Source organism: Arachis ipaensis, chromosome B2 (assembly GCF_059453495.1).
Source record: "Arachis ipaensis isolate K30076 ecotype BB chromosome B2, ASM5945349v1, whole genome shotgun sequence".
NCBI classification, from domain to species: Eukaryota; Viridiplantae; Streptophyta; class Magnoliopsida; order Fabales; family Fabaceae; genus Arachis; species Arachis ipaensis.
Genome location: NC_142437.1, coordinates 13,532,747 through 13,554,874, shown reverse-complemented (window position 1 = coordinate 13,554,874; position 22,128 = coordinate 13,532,747). Strand labels below are relative to the sequence as shown.

The following is a 22,128-nucleotide window of genomic DNA, read 5'->3' as shown; positions in this document are numbered from 1 at the left end:
TACAAATAGCTTTATATATTTTCGAGCTTTATATATTGATGGACATTTTTGTTTATACATATGGTTCCCAATCCTTATAATAGTTTACTCTTCACCTGTATTCCTAAATGATGTGGTGCCATTGTTTTGGATTCATCATGGAAAAGAAACAAGGGTAACAGTAATCTCTCTCTAATTAACATACTAAATTTTTAAGAGAGTTGGTAAATAATATAATATATATCAGACTTTTTATGATAAAAGATTTAGAATTTTATTTTTATTGTTTTATTCTTTTCAATAAAAATAGAATTTCAGCATAAAACAAAAAGTAAACTCATGCGTAAAATTAAAAGGAAAAATAACGTATAGAAGTAATTTTGGGTTAAGAAAAAATTCGATGTTAAAAAGATTATGACTGATTTAAACTTTCACAAGTATTCAAAAATGATAAATTTGATGTCGAAGAGATTGTAAAACTGCAACTAAATTTAACACAAAAAAAAAAAAAAAATCACAGAAATTAGTAATTTAGTGACAATTTTAAACCGTCGCTAGATATAGCAAAAAAAAAAAAACTTTTTTATGTGTTATAATTAGCAATAGTTTTATACTTCTAAAACTGTTACAAAAAATTTAACCACGACCTTATTAATTGTTTGTTGAAAACGGTCATTAAGTCTATTAACAACGCTCAAATCAACGACACTATTTTAACCATCGCAAAAAAAAATAAAATAATAACAACGATTAAAATCATCGCTAAACAATAAAAATAATTGTCACAAAAATGCTATTTTATTGTATTGTCACTACCAGAAATACGGGAGTTTCAATGGAAAGATACCCGCGAATGAAAAACAGTGACAAATTTCTATGATCATGGTAATTACTTGCAACGTCTTGTATCTTTGTGGGCAAATTTTGTGGAGTTTTCCGACGGTTTTGTTTGTTCAATTTGAAATGAGTTCTCTATTTAAACCCTAACCTAAGGTAAATTCAATTTATCAGGGAAGGACAGGTTTTTTCAATTACTCGATTGTTGGTTTCTTCTCTCTCCTTCTTAGTACTGTCACTGAAAAATTAATAAGATATACTAATTGTTTGATTTTAGATGTTGATAATGTGCAATTTTCTCACTTGGTATGATTCTTAAATTCTGTCATATCTTTGAATCTTGTTTTTTTCTTTAATACTGATTATGCATTGATTTTGTTAATTTTTTCTTCATGATTTAACAGTTATTTTTTAGTGTATTGTGTTATTGATTACTTGTATAAAAATCACATTGTAATGCTATCAAAGAGATCAAATCATATATATACAATTTCACTATTTATATTTTTTAGTTGTTACATTTATTCCGCGTGATTTCACAATATGCTTTAATTTAGAGATTTTGGTGATCGAATAAAATGATTAAATTGAGAATGAATATTAAAATTATAAAAAGAGTATCAAAAGAATACAAAAAGAGTACATGTTTATCCTTAATAGAATAGGTCTAACTAATTCTAAAAAGTAGAATTTATTAAGTATAATTAATTGGAATAATAATTAATTTAATTACTCACTATTAATTAAATTCATGTGAGTCTAATAGTTGAAAGTAATATATTTATATATATTTTGTATGTGTCCTTTGCTTTTAATCCATTACATCAGTGTTATGATTTTGCAGATCAACTCCTTCTTCTCTTCTCAAGCAAGTATTTTAGCTGTTTTCGAAATAAGCTACATATTATGCTTATTTAAAATATGTCTCATAAAAGATAATTTTTTTGCAATCCTAATATGGTCTCTGTAGCTGATTATTTGGACAGCCAAATAAATTACAATGTAATCTCCTATTTTTTCTTTATTTTTGTTCGATTATTCTCCAATTATTCACCAATTATTTATCTGAAACTAAAAGAGCATTTAATTCAAAGATAAAGTAAAAAAGATAGGTGCTCTCACCAATAATGTAAGTATTAATTTTTTACTATTGACTACTTTTTTGTATTTAAAAGATTACTTTTTACAATTCACTAACTCTTTTCCCGAATATTCCTTGCCTAGGAACTAGATCTGCATGTGCAACTTTAGCTCTTGCCGATGTTGGGATCCCCATGGATGATCTTGTAACTTCATGTAGTGCTGAATACCTTAATAGCACCTATTTGCTTGGTATGCATCTATTTTACTTAACTTTTTAATTGGCTAAATTCAAGTTTATGTTTTCTTTTAAACTGCTCAACTTTTGATTTAGTTTTATGGTTTTGTAATTATTGAGACTTGTATGAATATAGACAGATTTAAACTATGTAAAAGACAATGCTGGATTGTAATTTTCATGACATTATTTTATTTTTTATATTTCTTTTAGTCAACAATGTAAGTTAATTTTAGACTTTTTTTGTTAGCCCAATATGCATTATTTTTTTTGTTGTTGGCTGTAGATAGATTCTAAACTATCAATTGACATTTTAAAAAATGTTATGCAACTGACACCGCAAAGCAGTTGTAAATTACATCCGAGAAGTAAGCATTATACCTTAATTTTTCTTATCATTTTTGAAGAAGTCAAATCATGGCCTATTAATTTCTTAGCTTAATGTCTTGCTTAACATTGAAGCATACAAAACAACTGGGATATCGACGGAGTGTATAATTCAGTGGCTGAAGTTATATATCCTTTTCGCTATTTACCTGAAAATATTTTTGCATGTGAGTTGTCTGTGTAACAAGAGACGTAGAGCTTGATAAATTTATTTTGTCTTGGTATTTTCAGGCTTTTAGTTTTTTGTATTATTTTAGTAAAATTTGATATTTATTTTGTAATAGTTTTATTTGGTAATTTTTTTTAACATTAAACCCATTTAATCTAGGATATTTGCTTTTCAATACTAAGTATTAGTTAATTTTATATTTTTATACTATGGATAATACGTATAGGAATGTGATTATTTTTTTAATATTATATGATGTAATTTTATATTAAGCAGTATTTTTATTATGATATTTTTTTTAATTTAACTTTTATCGTTAGCCAAGAAAAAAAGTGTAGCAAAAAAGTCCGGCCTGACAAATTTTGTCACGGATAAAATGTGGCCGAAACAATTATTTCGTTGTGCATCCTTTTATTTTACCACGAAAAAGAGCGTTTCTAAACGTGTCAAAGTTGTGACTAACAAAAAGTCTCTACGAGTGTTAAAACTGTGACTATCAAAATAAATAACGTGGCTAATTAAAAACGCATCGTTCTCTTTAGCCACAGATATTCATTTGTTGCGAAAACATAATTGCACATAATTTTTTTGGAATTTAGCCACAGAAAAGCCCTTATTTTTGGTAGTGTGTATAACTTTGTAAAACATAATTTATGTTAAGAGACAAAAAAAAATTTGTGTTTTCTTTATCTTTATTTTTTAGAACATGAAAAGCAAGCAAAATTATATATATCCTGAAATATATATATATATATATATACTATTTTGTTTCGTTATCTTCATATAATTATTTATATTCTATTTTCTCAGTTACCAAACGCCGCCTAATAGAGATCATCCAATGCAGTTGCTATCAAGTATAATCATAATATCATACCAATAAAAAAAATATATAATCATCATGTCATAACAAATAATGCTACTGGAAACAGTTAAGAAAGCACTACATGTGGCGTTAGTAAATCTCAAAAATACACATTTTCAAAAATGAGATTTTTGTTATCATGTAAATTATGACGACAATGTTGAGTTTCATCTAAGACAATGTTGAAAAAATTAAGGTAATAATTAAATTAAAGAAAGCTATTAATTTAGATTGTGGACATGATCCTTCAGAGCTCAGAAGCCACAACTTTAGGTCTATGGTACAATTATATATAAGCCATCAACTTAAAGGACAAGAATACGACTAATCTATAGTACTTTTGGTTTACTTTGTAATCATAATTTTTAGGTTTCTGATTCTACTTAACAGTGGATATTTTTATTTACAAAATATATATATAATAAAATGTATTGAATGAATTACAATGTGATAAAATACTTAATTATGATGATACCTGTAATATTTGCAAAAATCATATAATAAAATTGAATGATCTGGTCTAATTTAATCTTAAATGTTCATTCTTGTAATATAAATTTTTTGTATTTCCTATAGATATTAAAATTACATTATAAACATACTTCTAAGGGTCCGTTTGGAAACTTCAAAAACTATTTTTTTTAGTTTTTGATTTACAAAAAGTTACATTAATAGTATTTGGTACAATTTTTTAGATAAATTTTTAACTTTTCAAAAAGTTATTTAGGAGCTTTTGAAGAAGTTAAAAAATATGACTTCTTCTATTTTCAAAAGTTATTTTATCACTCCTATTTAATGCACAACTTTAAAATAAGGACTTCTATAATAACTTTTCAAATACAAAATAATTTATTTAAAAGTTGTTATTAATAAAAATCCTTATATTTTAAATTTTTTTTTCAAAAAAATTTATTTAAGAAATTTAGCCAAATTGGTCCTAAGTACATTTCTCTTGTCTTATAGTCTCTCTGGGATTAAATACATATGAGCCAATAATAATTGTACAAATAAATACAATGTCATTAGTTTGGATATTAATAATTACAATTGAGTATCTTTAACTGGGATTAAGGTATCTTATCGGTCCTAATATATATTTTTAGAGAATAATTGGATCACGAGATACTTAAATCAAATTATATCCCACTAAATTTGGTAAGAATTTGGTTAAATTTCTCCCGAATTTATAACATTATACAATAAATATTAGGTGAAATAAGGTATACACAGTTTTTTTCTAATCTTTATACATTTTGAACAATTAATGATTTGATCATTGAAATTCTCTTATAAGTACCACTTTCGTTGGATTCGAGAATTGTAATTGATTAGAAATTTCTATCTTTTCAAAAGTCAACCTAAATAATTATTGTTGGTCGAACATATATTATACTTGTTAGATATTTAATCATTTTATACTAATTATTTAAATTTTTAAAATAAATAATTTCATAGTATGATATCATAAATTTTTTTACTAAAATATCTAAGGATACAAAGAATGTAAACGAGCCTGAATAACTTCATTACCTAACTAAAATCGAACCGATCCAATTTAAACGATTTTTGTATTCAACAGATAGTTGGATATATAATCGAATTTATTTTTCCAAAAAATAATATTATATATCTAAATTTTTTATGAATTGATTTTAACTAAATTAAATAATAAAATTTAAAATAATATTATTTATAATTAATTTTTATTAATATTAGACTAACTCAATTAAATTTAATTAACAGATTATTTAAATGTGTAATATTATTTTTTGTGTGAAAACAATTCAATCCGGATATCCGAATACTTGTATTAAACAATAAGTTATTCACTTAATACAAGTACTCCAGGGTCCCGCAAATTAATAGCGGAGATTTGAGCATGAAAAATAATGTATTTATTTTGAATAAGGTGATATAATAATCCAAATCTATAGATTGATCCAGAGAATTATGTGATAATGACTAGACAGAAAAAAAAAAAGATATAGCATCACACACATAAAACTAAAGCTGCCACAGTTTTTTAAAGGTTTAAATAATCTGTTAGTTCTTATAGTTTTACAAAATTTTTAATTGAGTTTTTATATATTTTTTTAATTGGATCTTTATACTAAATGTTTTTGAAAAAGTATGAGGAGCCAATAGAATTTTTGTACAATATGCACAATGGAGGTTTAGAGAGTATTAGAGATATAATCATTAGTGTTACCTTTTCTTAATCAACTGAAGTTTTTAAAATCAGTGGTATCATGACATGATATTAGAGCGCTAAATCCGAAAGGTTAAGAGTTCGATCCTTGGTGAACCCCAAAATCAGTTTAAGCTTAGAGATTCAAATAAAAGAAAAAATATAGTGTAGAGACTCAATTGAAAAAAAAAATAATACAGTATGGACCCAATTAAAAAGAAAAAATATAGATACCTAATTAAAAATTTCGCAAAACTATAGAGACCAATAAAATAATTAAACCTTTTTTAAATAAATTGCCACAATTTCAAATACTTATGAAAAATTATTTAATCATGTTAGTTATCTGATTTTTGTCACAAGCAATATTGTCTTATTTATATTTCTTATAATGGGGCAAATCATGCCAAATCTCATTGTTGATCTAGTATAAGGTACCGATTTTTTTTTTTATAACACTTAACATGAATTATTCTTGTTATTATTCAAACAATAATTACATTTAGTTTTGTATATTTTTATTATTAAATATATATTATTAAATCTTTTTTTTATTATGATTGGTCTAAGATAATCATGGTCATTGAATATAAATTAACTATCATAATCACCGATACCTTTTATATATAACATTATATATGAAAGGATGACAAATATGCCAGAATAGAAGACATTGGAGCAGGCAATACATTCTTTAACGCGATTAAAAGTAGATGTTCCATTAGAATATGACAGTTGTGGCTTTTCAAGCCCGACAACTTGCGCTGTCGTAAGTCAACACAGCGAAAAAATATTAGTAGAGTATCTATCTGAAAAGATCACGTTCTTGTAGTCCTTAGAAAGAGCTCCTTTTGTGGATTGGTCATAGTAAAGATGGCGGATGGGTACTTTCTATCTTTCCGTGGCCACAAATCATGCTTGATTCCCATTGATTGGAGGTCTCTTCGAGCTTTAATGTGATCTTTAGACTTACCTTTCTCGTTCAGTATGGTGAAAATTATGTTGTCGCACACATTCTTCTCTATGTGCATGACATCAAGATTGTGACGCAATCCATTGTTCTCCCAATATGGCAGCTCAAAGAATATACTCCTCTTCTTCCAAGGAGTCTCGTCTTGCACGGCAGTTTGCTGTTCGCATGTCCTTTTCCCCGTAACCGATTGCACCTTAACAAGTTGGACATGCACACCCTCTAAATGCCGGACAATGTCTCCACCAGAGAATTTGATAGGTGGACCTCTATCTTCTATCTTTCCATCAAAGGAGTATTGGTCTTTTCTATATTTGTGGTCATGATTCAGAAAGCGACGATGACCCATGAAACACCATTTCTGACTGTGTGTGAGCCGGTTAGTTTCAGCATCCAAATTATACGCAGGACAGGCTCTCCCACAGTACGTGTTCCACCCAGATAAGTTGCCCAATCCTAGAAAATCACTGATTGTCCACATCAACACAGCATACATCTTGAAGGTTTTTATCTCGACTGCATCATAAGTTTCAACACTAACCCATAACTACTTCAACTCATTGATCAATGGCTCTAGGTACACATCTATATTATTTCCAGATATTTTAGGACCAGCAATAATCATAGAGAGGATAAACGAAGTGGGTTTCATGCAAATCCAGGGGGCATGTTATACGGGATAAGAACCACGGGCCAAATTGAGTACTTCGATCTTATGTTCCCAAAAGGGTTAAAGCCAATACTGCGCGGATCACCAGAGAAGTCGGGATATCGTATGTCAAATGACTTCCATGCCTCGGTGTCCCTTGGATGCCTATACATACCATCAGAGTTAGGACCTCTCTTATGCCACAGCATGTCAACGGCTGTCTTACTAGACATATATAACCGCTGCAATCGTGGAATAAGGGGAAAGTAACGAAGAATCTTCGCCACTTGCGGTTTACCGTTCTTCTTAACAACCATCTTGATCCTCACCCTAGAGTTCTTCTTAGTCTTATGCTTCTATCTCGATGTCCCACACTGCATTTGGTCAGCTCTTGGTCGTTGCCTTGGTATAGCATGCAGTCATTTGGACATGCATCTATCTTCCTGTACGCGAGACCGAGCTTTCTTATGACTTTCTTGGCATCGTGCACAGTGGATGGAATCCGAGCATGCTCAAAGGCGTCCGCGAGCAACTCCAATATCATTCCAAAAGCCTTATCACTCACTCCGTACATGGACTTTATGTGATAGAGCCTCTCCAAGAAAGACAACTTAGAGAACTTTGAACATCTTGGGTATAACTCCTGCTCCCTATCATTGAGTAGGTCATGAAAATTGCGGGTCTCTCGACTAGGTTTATTGTATAAGTAAGGCAACTTATCTACAGCGCCGCCATCATGTTCATTCTATAAGTCTTCTTCGTTGTCGGGAAGTCCTAAGAAGTTGAATGCCTCGTGGACCATATCAAGCATCTGGGCGTTGAAATTTCGTTCCGATTGATCTTCTTGTCCGTCACTAGAGCTCTCGACCACGCGTCTCTCACCGTGATGGACCTAAAATGTGTAACTAGACGGAAAAGGATTTATTAGCAAATGATTGAATGCATCCTCTCTATTTTGTAAGAGGAGGAACCCATACTTTGGACATGGATAACGTATAATCTCATCGGATGATGTATTTGCAAATGCAAAATCTAAGAATCTAGTCAAACCGTTCCTATATTCTGCACCAACCTGTGGCTTTGAAATCCAACTTTTATCAATATCTAATTTAATGAAATATTAGAACGAAGAAAAATCATAAAATAAAACCAGACCACGAGAAAAAGTTAATAATTAACACTTGATATAGAATGGGAGAATAACTCTTAAACCGAATAATAAAACACACATTTACTAACATCAAGGATAATACACAGCTAATATAATTATTTGAGAGAGTTGCTTACTCATTGACAAATTCTGCACTTTCAAAAAAAAATTACTGGAAGAAAGAAACTCTGGGTCTAATGCCAAAAATTTGAAATGAAAAAAAAATTCCTTCCTTAAAAAAGAAAAAGAAAAAGAAAAAGAAGAATATTATATTAATCTGAGAAATAATAAAATGAGAAATCAATATAGTATTACAATATAATGTATGAGTTGGCAAACTAAACAATATAGAAATAAAAATGGGTAAATCAAAATAGTAAAAGTGATAACATGGAGGATAGTTTTATGCTTGGAAACACCCAAAATGAAAGTATCAAAATCTATTGAAATGCTAACTCATTAATTTTCTCTGTCCTTGTTATTCTATAGTAGAAATATGACCAATATAAAGGAGAAGTTGAACAACACATATATGTGGGTTCTTCATACTCTTCTTCTTTCACATCAATAATTTGATGATACATGGTTTAATTAGTAATTATCCGCTAGTTCCTAACTCAAATGTATGTGATTTCACATTTGAGAAAACATAGCCGTGTCAAAGCACGTAGATAACTTGATAACTAGTTGGAACATGATGATTGAGTTTAGCGAGTGTTCAAGTTTAATTGACCTTTTATGTTTAATATTTCATTCTTTAAGAATCAGTTTGAAGTTCTTATATATTAAAATTACGGAACTGAAATTATATGAAATCTAACTGATCCATTAATTATATCACATAAGAACACAAGATATATAATAAAATAAATGATAAAGATTTCATTTGAGTATAGAATACATAAGATTGACTCATTATTTTATACATCTTGTGAGATTGTAATTATCTTCACCTAACTTCTAAGCTATTAATTGTATATTATTCAAGAATTTCATAACCAATAATTGCTTTCTTTCTTTCATTCTTTCAAGCATTTGCTGGTATAGTTCTTCAAAAATTCAATTTAAAAGTAGTTAGCAAAACAGCCATCTTTATTTTTAGGACAAGATTAATTATTTGAATTTAATGTACCTCCAGAACCAGATAGCAAAATAGCTCACCTTGCTAGAGAAAGGTTCTTGGCGTGTTTGGAAAATCAATATGCTTCAAATGAATATGTGCAGTACTTGTCAACAACGTTTGAGTTTTTTTGCTGCCATTGTCAACATAAAATGAAAACATGAGTGTTATTTGTTCATCATAACTTATCCATGAATCAAAAAATAGTTATCAATATAAAATTGTTGCACAGTTAGACCAAACAGTAGATGATTAAATCATATTTGAGGAAACATAGCTGTTTCAAAGTATGTTTATAACTTGATAACTAATTGGAACATGATGATTGAGTTTAACTAGATTCCAATTATTGAAGTATAAATCAAGAAGAAAACAAGCAAGAAGCTCTAGTTCAACTTCAGGTTCAATTGACCTTTTTATTTTTAATATTTCAGTCTTGAAAACGACATACCATATTCTTCCCTTCCAAATTCAATCACTAAAATTACAATAATAATAATAATACAAAATTTATTTTTATGTATTAATAGTAAAAAATAGTTACTTTTTTGTAGCCTATAGACAAGATTTATATATACACCTGCTCCTACCTAAAAACACAAAGCTGAGTGCGAAAATTTTATCAAAAGAAAAGATAAAGGCGAGACAATACATTTTCCATTTAAAAGCTTGCTAATTGAATTTCAAATCAGTAATTTCATTTGTACATAACAATCCTAAATTTTACTGATTCAGGTTGGTAGAACAATTTGAGTAATAGAACAAATAGATATGTGGAGTGATTTGCCATTAATTTATAGGTCTTTAGATTAAAAGTGAATACTAAGTAAATTCTCGAAAAGATTTTGTACAAGACTTATTGGTTCTTGACAAATGAAATACTTGTCACAGTTGCAGGTACAGGAACATACCCCAAGTAATTTATTTCAGATCTCCGAGATATCCGCTCGTCAGAGAACTTGCTTCAAGACAAACAAAAAGAATACATAGATAAGCTTAAGTTAAGACAAATTCAAAATGTTACTCCAAGAATTAGAGGAAACATTGAACAATGGTAACCAAGATATTGATAAGCTGATGAGAGATATTGAGAATAAAACCATGAAAATTTCAGCATTGAAACAAGAAATAGAAACATTCAAAAAAGATAATAAAGATGTTACTAAGCTGATGAATGATCTATAAAAGAAAAATGCAAAATTTTCAACAAAAAAGTAAGAATTAGAAGAGGCATTGAAGCAGAAATCAACAATGCTAAAGGAGAACTGAAAGAGAAATCACAATAACTTGAGCATCAGTTGCTATCGTCAGGAGAAACTGTTAAGCAGGATGTGCTAAATGAGCCGAAGCAATAAACACAAACATATCAAGACTCGAGTTCAAAAATTGGGGAAAATTAAATCTGAATGTTGAAGTGGGGAAGAAAAATTTGGCCAAAATTAATCGATCAACGTTGTTCAAACCCCAATTCAAAAGCTACAAAGATTAAATTGATGCAAGATTAATTTATCAAGAGCCACCGAAATTAAATTGGGACAAGGGAGGGGAACATACGACTAAGAGGGGAGTCTCTTGCGACCGGCAACGCACAACAGGGCAAGAGGAGAAGGCTGCCGACGATGACACAGGGACGGATGGCTGGGGAGGACGTCGACGACGTCACTGACATGCACGGCAGAAGGAGAAGACTCGGACGACCCCTTCCACTCTACCTTCGCGCACGGGAGCTACACGGCTGAGGGAGGAGACTGATGACCGGGACGAACGATGAAGCGGACGTGGAAGCTGGAACTGACAGAGGGAAGAGTCACGACAGCGGAGAAGAAGACCAGTGATTGACTTACCTTTGCGCTGCTGGGGTTCTCACGCCAAAGACTGAAAGTTTATGGTGCCTAATAATTTTTTTTTGGGTATTTTAGGGAAACAAAATCTCTCTTTTCCCAAAATTATTTGATGCGGTGACTGCCCAAAATCGCCTCAAGTCAGATCAATTATATTGGAACGGAACTTAATTACGCACCAAAAACTACATCAATTCAACAAAACTGCGACAGTTTGGGATAACGACCGACAATCTTCACCTGCTAAATCCCACATCTCTTGTAGTGAACAAACAAGTGTCACATCAAACATGTTTTAATTTTGTGAAACTCTTAAATACATTATATGTAGTAAATGAAGTGTAATTTTTTCTCCACATTGATTTACTGGTACAAACATTTAAGAAAAGAGAGAAAGTATCATAAAAAGATAAACAAAAATAAATAACTCATACGTTTTGATGTTTTACGAATATGTGACGCAATGCGAATTTTTTTTTTCTTTCTTTTTACGAATAAAAATCGCCCCTTGTTTTTACTTTTTATTTTTCTTTTGTTTTTAAAATCAGAAATCACTTTTTCACTTTTTTATTTTTAAAAAATAAGAAAAATTTTATATTTGAGTAAATTTAAAAGAACAATTTAAATTTAAATTTAAATTTAATTTTAATACACTGTTAATATAAAATAATTTTATACGTGTATTCAATATATTTTAATTTATATTAACCATGTAAATAATCATCTAAAAAATAAATATAATTACATATTATATAAAATATTTTATATCATGAGTATATTAAAATTAAATTCTTTAAATTTTATAAAAAGTATCTCCCGCATATATATACAAAAAATAACCAAGTATAGATAAGAATTTTTTCTTACATTGAGAGCAGATTTTTTTTTTCTTTTGTTTGATTTCCACACACAAGCAACACTAGTTATAATGATCTTAGTGGGGTCAATTAATAAGCATAGGGTAAGGATTATATTAATAATATGCTATGATTTTATTTTTTCAATCCTTTTCAGTTAGTGAAAACTTAGAATTTTCACCCTACATATAAAAATCAAGAATAGTAGTAACACAACTTGGTTAGAAGAAACAACTAGAAAAAACAAATTGAACATTGTAAAACCTATCTTGTAAGTTTCAAGCTGATACGGTTTAATCAACCTCAATCACATGCATGAATATCCTTTACAATTTATAATTTCTAGTTTATTAAAAACCGATACACAAGCCCAGCTTGATGGAAGCCTGAAGCTTATATCCACATATCCCCAAACTAATAAAATAAGAAGAAATCAAATAAAATCATCGACAATGTGAGAAAATCTCATATTGCAAGTTCTTTGTCCTTCTCCTACAGTATAAACTTTGTTCACATCTCAATCATATAACTCTAATTTTCAAAACAAAACCGACTCAGATTTTTCTCAAGATGCTGCGCTTCAATAATAATACTGAAAAAAAAACGACACACAAAGATCCAAGTAATTCAAGTTCACCCTTCAACTCAACGCAGAAAAAGCAAAAAGAATAGCAATCCAATGCAGCAGCCAGCAGGGGAAAGAATGTTAATGCTACCAGATAAAGATCCTTCATTCTTTGGAAAATCAAGTTCTTCCTCAATGAGAAAATGAAAAGGACAAAAAAAAAAAAAAGAAAACAGAGAAGGAAGAAGACCGACAAACACAAGATCCATTCAGCTTGCGCTGGTTGAGTCAGACAGCACGACAGAAATTGAAGCAGAGTACTGACAGTTAAAAAATTAGCTGCATAAGTGTCATAATATTACCATATGAAAGTGTCCATCTAAATTCTACAATATATATTCTCCCATTTCAGCAGAAATTGGAACACTCAATTGACTGCAATAATCACTGCATATGTCTCAAATCAAGCTTGGGTCAAATCAAGCTTGGGTTCCCAAAATACATCTTAAAATTCACAGGTACTTCAAGTTATTGATTCAATCAACAAAGCAATTTAAAAGCATAAGAATAATCCTCTCTTGAGAATACTCTGCTCTCTTTAAAAGTGAAATTTAAACAAGAAAAAATCAACAAGAACAATAACAAAAAAAGAATCATAATTCAGTTGACACATGGTGAAATTTACATTGGTGATTTTAATTTGATCTGGCAGTTCACAGATAAATAACGTAGAATACAGAAGCTAAAACCCCCAATTAAAACCCTAAAACGAAAACCCAAAACCTCCCAAATTTCACAGAACCATCATCATCATCGGGCGCTTACCTTGCTTGTAAGGGATCGATGCTTTGCCTCATTGGAAACCTTGATGCTTCACAGCAGAGCAGAGAAGAGGTTGCTAGAGAGGACACAGTTTCTTTGACACTGCACAGAGAGGGCGAGTGAGAGAGAGCGAGTAAGAGAATGAGCGAGAAGAAAAGAACGAGGCACAGAATGCTTACTTGGTGAGCGCGGTGATGAATCGCAACGGTGAAGAAGAGATGAGCGACGACGAATCGAAGGTGAAAACCCTTGAAGAAGAGATGAGCAGCGGCGACGAATCGAAGGAGAAGGCGCGCGAGTTTGTGCAGGTAGCGTGAATTGGTGACAAATCAAAGAAAAAATATTCATTAAGCTCAGTATATAGCGCAGAAATGAGGGTTACTCGATCGAATTGAAAGGGGAAGGACGATGAGAAGCGCAGAGATGACGATGGTGAGGGCGGCGCAGCGACAAGGAGGAGGGTGAAGAGGAGCGACGGTGAGTGGTGAGTGAGAGGGTTTCTTCGTGATGGTGAGGTTTGAAGGGTTTCTTCGATGGTGACAAGGTTTCTGAAAGGGGGTTGAGATGAAGGCTAAGTGCGAGTTTTGGAGGGACAAAAATTCACTAAGTGTGTGAGTTTTGCTTTCGGAAAACTGAGGAATAAAATTGACCAAGTACCAAGTTTTTTGCTCTAGATACATTAGGCATCACTTTTAAAGTGTATCTAAAACTTAACAAATAGGCAACACTCTAAAAGTACTCCCTTAGATATAAAAAATGAACCCATAAATATCAACATTCAGCTACGCTTTATAAGTGATTTCTATAATACCTAAGGCTACACTTTTTAAATGATGCCAAAATTGTGTTTCTTTTTCTCTTATAAAAAGGCATCACTGAGAAAAGCGTAGCCTATTCATAGAATAGGCTACGCTTTTCAAATGTATCTTAAAAAAAGTGTGGCTGAATGGGTATTTTTCTTGTAGTGATTGCATAATTTTTCATTGCACCACATGGCTTCTTCATAGCAAACCCTAATGGCTTGGACCACTCTTCAACTCACATTGCCTCTGAATTTTTATACTCATCGTGTGTCCCTTTTCATAATTGTTGATTTCTATTCATTGAATGAGAACAATGGGAATGAAGAAATCGTTAAGAAACATTGAAGAAAGGGAAATCCTAAAGGGTTCTTTATTTGTAATGTCATATCTTGTTACATTATTCTTCTTTCATGTCTCTTTCAATTCTTTAGAAAATTAACCAACAAAAGGAATGAAGAGATATATTGATGGATACAATTCAGAGATTTCCGAGTATAAAATTTAAAATTAAATAATGTATGTCACGTATATGTAACAAAATTTTGTTACTCAATTATGTATTTCTAGATAAAATTATCTTACATTATTTTATATAAATTTAATTATTCCGTTGGTTCCTATAATTTCACTGAATTTTCAATTAAATCTCTATACTTTTTTTTCTTTTCGATTGAATCTTTATACTGTATTAGATTTTGTATTAAGTTCTTGCCGTGACAAAAAACACTAAAATTAACAGAATATTCTATTAAAAACGAATATGCTTAATAGTTGATTGAATATTCTGTACGTATAGTTAAACAAAATATTCCGTTAATTCTAACATTTTTATTACGATAAAAATTAAATTACAAAATTTGATATAGTATAGGAATCTAATTAAAAAAAAATATAAAAATTTAATTAAAAATTCGATAGTTTAAAAACAGACAGAATAATTAAACCTTTTATATATAATATATTTTATTATTCAATTCTCTTTTTAACTAAGGTCAAACTCAATCATAGGAAAAAACAAATCTACACCTCTCAAATTCCTTAAGAATTTTCAATGAATATTCTATATCTTTATTATGTAGTGTTTTAACTAATAAGTCCTTTATATATTACATAGGTCAACTACCTTAGCTTAAATGTCACAAATTCATATATATCCAAGAGTGTTCAAGATCCGATCTGATCTGGTGTATGTAAACCCAAAATATATTTTATTAAATTTAAATTTATCTTTTTTTATTTAGTATTATTTTTAGGGGTTCGAGTCACACTTAGCTTTAAATCATTTGATTTAATTTAAAGTTGTGTTTTATAATTAAAATATATATCTTTTAAAGTAAAATTAATAAAAAATATTATATTTTTATACTTTAATTGAATTTTTTATATTATATGATATTATTTTAATATAAATATGATAAAACATTTGTTAACTTTAATTTTATAAATAAAATTTTATTACATAAAATTTATAAATTTATATACTAATTTGATATTAAATCGACTCGAATTAATCCAATTTGTTTCGGATCAATTTAAAATCGAATTAAAATAAATTCAATAAAATATTAGGATCAAGTTGGAGTCTAATTAAATCTAAATCAACCGATATGTACTCCTGCATACAACCCACTACACTTTAATTAGTTATTAACTTCCATCATATACAATGTTATTTAGCATTTATTAATTGTCATAACAATTAATAAATGCTAAATAAGGTAAGTTATAGTTATTTTTGACTAATTTTTTTTTGTTACTAAATATTTTCGATAATATATATGTATAATTCATCTTGATAATTCTTCTTGACTCTCAGCTTCAGGACCAATCCACTCCAAAATTGCAATGATGATAAGACATATATATCTACATATATATAGGATTCTGTATTATTTTCAATCTAAAATGAGCGAGCAAATAAAGCTTAAGTTATAAACTTTAATTTATAATATGGTTTGTTTGTAGAACTATGTATTGTCATTGGTTAAACCTATGCTTGATTAAGGCAGATAAAAACAAACTAATTATTATTATTATTATTATTATTATTATTATTATAGTGTGACACATGCAGATATATCCAAATTAAATGCCACAAACATGGGAACTATAATGCCATTATTCACCGATAATTTCTTTATGATCATCATGCAGATCGATCTCTGGCCAATGGCCATTCAAACATTTAAAAGAATATATATATACTGTTCCATAGTATATATACACAACAAATTTTCTCTGTTACTATTATTAGGCTATTCATTCTAAGTACAACCTTTTAAGATATACATATACATACGTATTAGAAAAATCACTGTTTACGTTGATTCCTTGTTTGCCACAAACAGGAAGTCAACCGATAATAATACATATATATATATATAAAGTCAACTAAATCAAATCCTCGTTATTCATTTAAAACCACTGATAATTAAGTAATAGAAAATTTAAGTGATAATAATTTTTAGGTGTTTATTTCGGTATAATGATAAATTTCTATGTATCGATACAATAAAGATATGAATAAATAATAAAAATAATACATAAATATTAGGGCAAAAAACCCTAATAAGCCAAGGCAAGAATCATGTTACGTAAATAAGCCAAAGCGAAAATCGTTTCAGCAATCAGTCAAACACTATCTTAATGTAATTCGAACTAGAGTGGTTCGAACTACAATCGTTAATAAATCGAACCAGAGTGGTTCGAATTAGGGTGAGAAAAACGTTGAACGTAATTCGAACCAAGGTGGTTCGAACTTAAATTCAACATAATTCGAACTGGGGTAGTTTGAATTATACTCTAGAAATCAAACCATGTAATTCGAACCAACCTGGTTCGAATTACCCTTGAAGTGGCTCCTTAGTAATTCGAACCCACCTGGTTCGAATTACTCGTGATTCGGCTATATAAGGAGTTCGAATCAGCCTCATTCGAACCATTCTTCCTTTCCCCTACCCCACCAAATCCCAGAGAAAACGACCCAGATTCTCTCCGACGAAGACCTGAACGGAATACTCTGCTGATGGGGGACGATCCGACACGGTTATATCGCTTGGACGGAGTTGCTCATATAGCCGGGGTCATCAACGACGAGGTTAGTACAGAAATAACTTCGTGCTAGTGGTATATGTGACTTAGTGGTTTTGCATTTGGTTTTAGTGGTTTATGTTGGTTTTTTTATGTTGGTGGTTTATGTTAGTTGTTTTATGTTAGTGGTTTGTGTTAGTTATTTTATTTTAGTGGTTTGTGTTAGTTGTTTTATGTTAGCTATTTTTTGTTAATGGTTTTAGTTAAGCTATTTTACGTTAGTGGTTCTAGTTAAGCTGTTTTATGTTAGTGGTTTAGTTGTGTGATCTATGGTAGTTGTTTTGCATGTGGTTCTCATTCATGGATATTAATGCGATTTGATTTAGTATGATGTTTTGTTGATGATTTATCGTGTTGGTTATGTTTGTCATTGGTTATGAAGCTGGTTCTAACAATGCGGTGCTTGTCATGCGCAGCCTCAGCGATGCATCAGGAGCATGCGGCGGCAGCAGGGCATGCGACTCGATGACAGATACGTTCCGTACTTGTAGATGGCCGGACTATACCATCTTGCAAGACTGAACGACAGATGGTTCCGGTTAGACGAGGCCCTTGTTAGTGCATTCGTGGAGCGATGGCGTCCGGAGACGCACACGTTTCATATGCCGTTCGGAGAGTGCACGGTCACACTTCAGGACGTGGCATACCAGTTGGGTTTGCCAGTGGACGGGCGTTACGTGAGTGGCTGCCTATCAGAGTTCCAGATATACATCCAGGGTGGCTGTCCAGCCTGGGTGTGGTTCCAGGAGTTGCTTGGAGTGACTCCTCCTCCCAGCCAGGTTCAGAAGTACGCAGTAAACTGTAGCTAGTTTCAGGAGACTTTTGGTGAGTGCCCCGAGGGAGCCGATGACGAGACTGTGCGGAGATATGCCCGTGCGTACATCATGATATTGTTGGGTACGCAGCTATTTGCGGACAAGTCGGGCAACCGCGTTCACATCAGATGGCTTCCCTACGTAGCTAGGCTGGAGGAGATGGGTACCTACAGCTGGGGTTCTGCAGCACTGGCATGGTTGTACCGGTGCATGTGCCGAGTGGCGAACAGACATGTGGTCAAGTTAGCGGGCCCACTTCAGCTACTTCAGTCTTGGATCTTCTGGCGCTTTCCTCTGTTTAGGCCTGCAGGGTATGAGACATTCAGCTGGCCATTGGCCTCGAGGTACTCTACTCAGCCTTCTCTATTTCAATTTAATTTGCATAACTCCATGTTCATTAATAATGTATTACAAACCCTAAACACACATTTAAGTAGCCATAAGACACATGTATGATGCAGGTGGTCAGGTTACAACCCTTTCGGTAACGAGAAGGGTCCTAGAGTGCAGATGTGGAGGCTGAGAATAGACCGGTTATAGGACGGGAGGTGAGTATGCTACTTAAACAGTTTCTTTATTTAACCACACTTTATGAGTTGGGTCCATGAGTTGTCCTGACAATGGAGAGTTCTCAGTGCAGTTTATCTGGATGCCGTACAGCAGCCTCGACGTACTTCAGGTTGTGCATCCAGAGGCTTTGGAGCCTCGGCATATGGCGTTGTGGCGGTCTGTGACGTTGCTGATCTACTTTGCCGTCATAGAGTGGCATCAGATAGATAGGGTGCTTCCGCAGTTCGGAAGGGTGCAGCCTTGTCCGAATCCCGCCCTGAACATCGACTTTCTGATGTCGAAGGATGGCAGAGGTGGTGATCGATGGTTCCCGTACCATTTGTAGAAGTGGCATTTCTATTGGGACAACCGTGCGGAGACCGTGCTGAGGTTTGATGTTCCGGAGATGCACTTGGGGGATCCGAGAGCGGTTCCTATTCCAGTTGAGGCCTCACAGCGGGGTGCTGGGCGAGTTCCTGACATGGATCGACCTGAGGATGTGCCGGACAGGCGGAGGGTTAAGAGGAGAGCTCATGTCGGGACACGACGGAGCCAGCGTGACTGGAGGTGGCTTGAGCATGCTATGGACCATGATGACGGTGTGGGTCCCGCTGGAGGCAGACGACGAGGCCAGGGAGGGAGACGGAGAGGGCGTGTTGCGGCGGACCACCCTGGTCGTGACCCTGACGACGATGACGACAATCAGCATGGTCCCATGGGCGGGGATGGTGCAGGGGCTGTAGCAGTTGCTGGTGTTAGTACCCACGATGGCAGACATGGAGGTGAGTGGTATGGGTCAGGTATGGGTGACGGGGCTGACCTTGGGGACGCTGGACTCGGGTCGGGGCCTCTTGGAGATTACTTCATTGGTGTACCCGCCCATGACCAGCCTCAGCAGGAGTGGTCTCTGCTACCCAACGAGAAAGAACCAGTCGGAGTGGTCTCTGCTACGGTGAACTCAGAGTTATCCCGGTCATACAAAGTCACCGTGAAGCACCTGGCCGTCTTCAAGTTGGCCTCAATACACTTCACCAAGTACTGACTGAATTGTTGTCTGGTTCCCATCTGGGCCTCAGCCTCTCTCCCCTTGCGAGCAAAGAGTTCCGCAAGCCTTCCATACGTTGCCTTCACCAGGGAGGATACAGGGAGATTTCTGACACCCTTGAGGATTGAGTTCACACACTCGGAGATATTCGTCGTCATGTGACCGAATCTCCGCCCCTCATCACGATGCTGAGTCCACAAGGAATAATCAATCCGGTTCGCCCACTCACACATCGTCGGGTCCTCAGACCGCAGAATATCAAACCAGTAATCAAACTCAACCTCGGTCTTTGCATACACCGCATTCACTAGAAGCCTTCGTGCGTCCTTGCCCTTGAAGGTAAGGGCAAAATTAGCCGCTACGTGTCGAATGCAAAATGCACGGTAGGCAGATGGAGGTAACCAACCTCCGTTAGGAGCCTCAAGCGCAGCCTTGATGCCGTTATGCCTGTCCGATATAACCAGCAGACCCGGCTGTGGTGTCACGTGCTGTCGAAGGTGGGAGAGAAAGAATGTCCAGGACTCTGCATTCTCACCCTCTACTTGTGCGAATGCAACAGGTAGAATGTTGGAGTTCCCGTCCTATGCAATCGCGATGAGCAACGTTCCCTCGTACTTGCCATACAGATGTGTGCCGTCAATGCTGACTAGGGGCTTGCAATGACGGAATGCCTTGATGCACGGTGGAAAAGTCCAGAAAAGTCTGTGAAAATATGCTTGAGACTCGTCTACCTGTCCTCCAACTCGAACGGGGCTCGTCCTTAGGACTGCAACAGTACCAGACATCGTCAGCTGGACTCCCAACACCCACCTAGGCAGCTCATTGTATGACTCATCCCAGTCACCGTAGATGAGGGCAATAGCCTTCTGCTTCGCCATCCAGACCCTCCTGTAAGTCGGCCTAAACCCAAAGTGTGCTGCCGTGGCATTTAGGAGCACCTTGATGAACGCTGAAATCATTGGCATAATGAACGCCGAAATCACATGATAATCCAAACTCCTGTGGTCACTCGAGATGGATGTGGCCAGACAAGTGTGAGGTCCATTGTACCGTTTGACCTCCCAAATGCCCTTGCGCTACCGAAGACTCAGTCGAATCAACCATGTGCACCCATTCCCAAACTCAGAACACTTGCCCACATACCGGCGATAATCAGACTCCACTACCTTGTACTGTACCCCTCGCTGGATGCTGTAAGTCTTCATACTTAACAGGGCCTCATCTTTATTCTGAAATTGCTGACCAACCTGGAACTTTGTCAGACCAGCAGTCCCTTTCGCATCTCTAGCTCCGAATCCAACAGAGTGCCCTGAAACCCCCTCCTGCCTCATGGCATCCAGGTCCAAAGAGGAAAAATGTGGTGGATACTGCTGTGTGCCAGAACTAGAACCATCGACCGCCAATGCAGGCTCAGTCGCTCCAACCTCGTCGCCGCTGTCATCCTCAATCATATCCGGCTCGACGTCGTCTTCCTCTGCATCACCCAACAATCCGTCTCCGACGCCAACCGGTGGAGCACCCTGTAAAGCGTTCGGCAGAATATCAAATGATCCTACCTCGTCGCCTACGCCGTCATTGAGATCAACAGCAAAAGACGGGGAGGCGACAGGTTGGACCGCTGGCTCGTACACAGGGACGGAGGAAGAAGCAACGGCAGGCCTGGAACTGGAACCAGCTGCTGTGGCTACAGTGGTGGTATTCCGGTTCGAACCCCCTGAGCTGGATACCACATCAACCAGCTTTGCCAACAATTCTGGTGTCCTCACCTCCGGAAACTGCCTCCGACAAAGAAACATGACTTGCAGGTCCTCATCACTACTAATCGTGAAACAATCATACTTCATGGTATCCTGCAAGACCGTGATTGGAATGCGATAGAAAAACTTCTTAACCCGCTTCGCACCTTCCAGACCAAGTTTCATCAACACAGATCTAACAAAGTCATCATAGCTCGTCGTTGGATTCACGACAATACAGAGAGGATCCTTATCTGTGAACTTCACATCGGAACGAGTTTTCCTCTTAATGGATCCTCTGTGGTGAACCAAAACAACAAAACTCTCCTCACTAGCCATCTTACACCCTCTAATGAGAGCAACTCACGTTTAC

At 34.2% G+C, this 22,128-nt stretch overlaps 1 pseudogene; it reads right to left on the bottom strand.

The window, feature by feature from the left end:
• Positions 1-6,375: 6,375 nt before the first annotated feature.
• On the bottom strand, positions 6,376-8,603 carry LOC148573079 (uncharacterized; annotated as a pseudogene).
• Between the last annotated feature and the right edge of the window lie 13,525 nt (positions 8,604-22,128).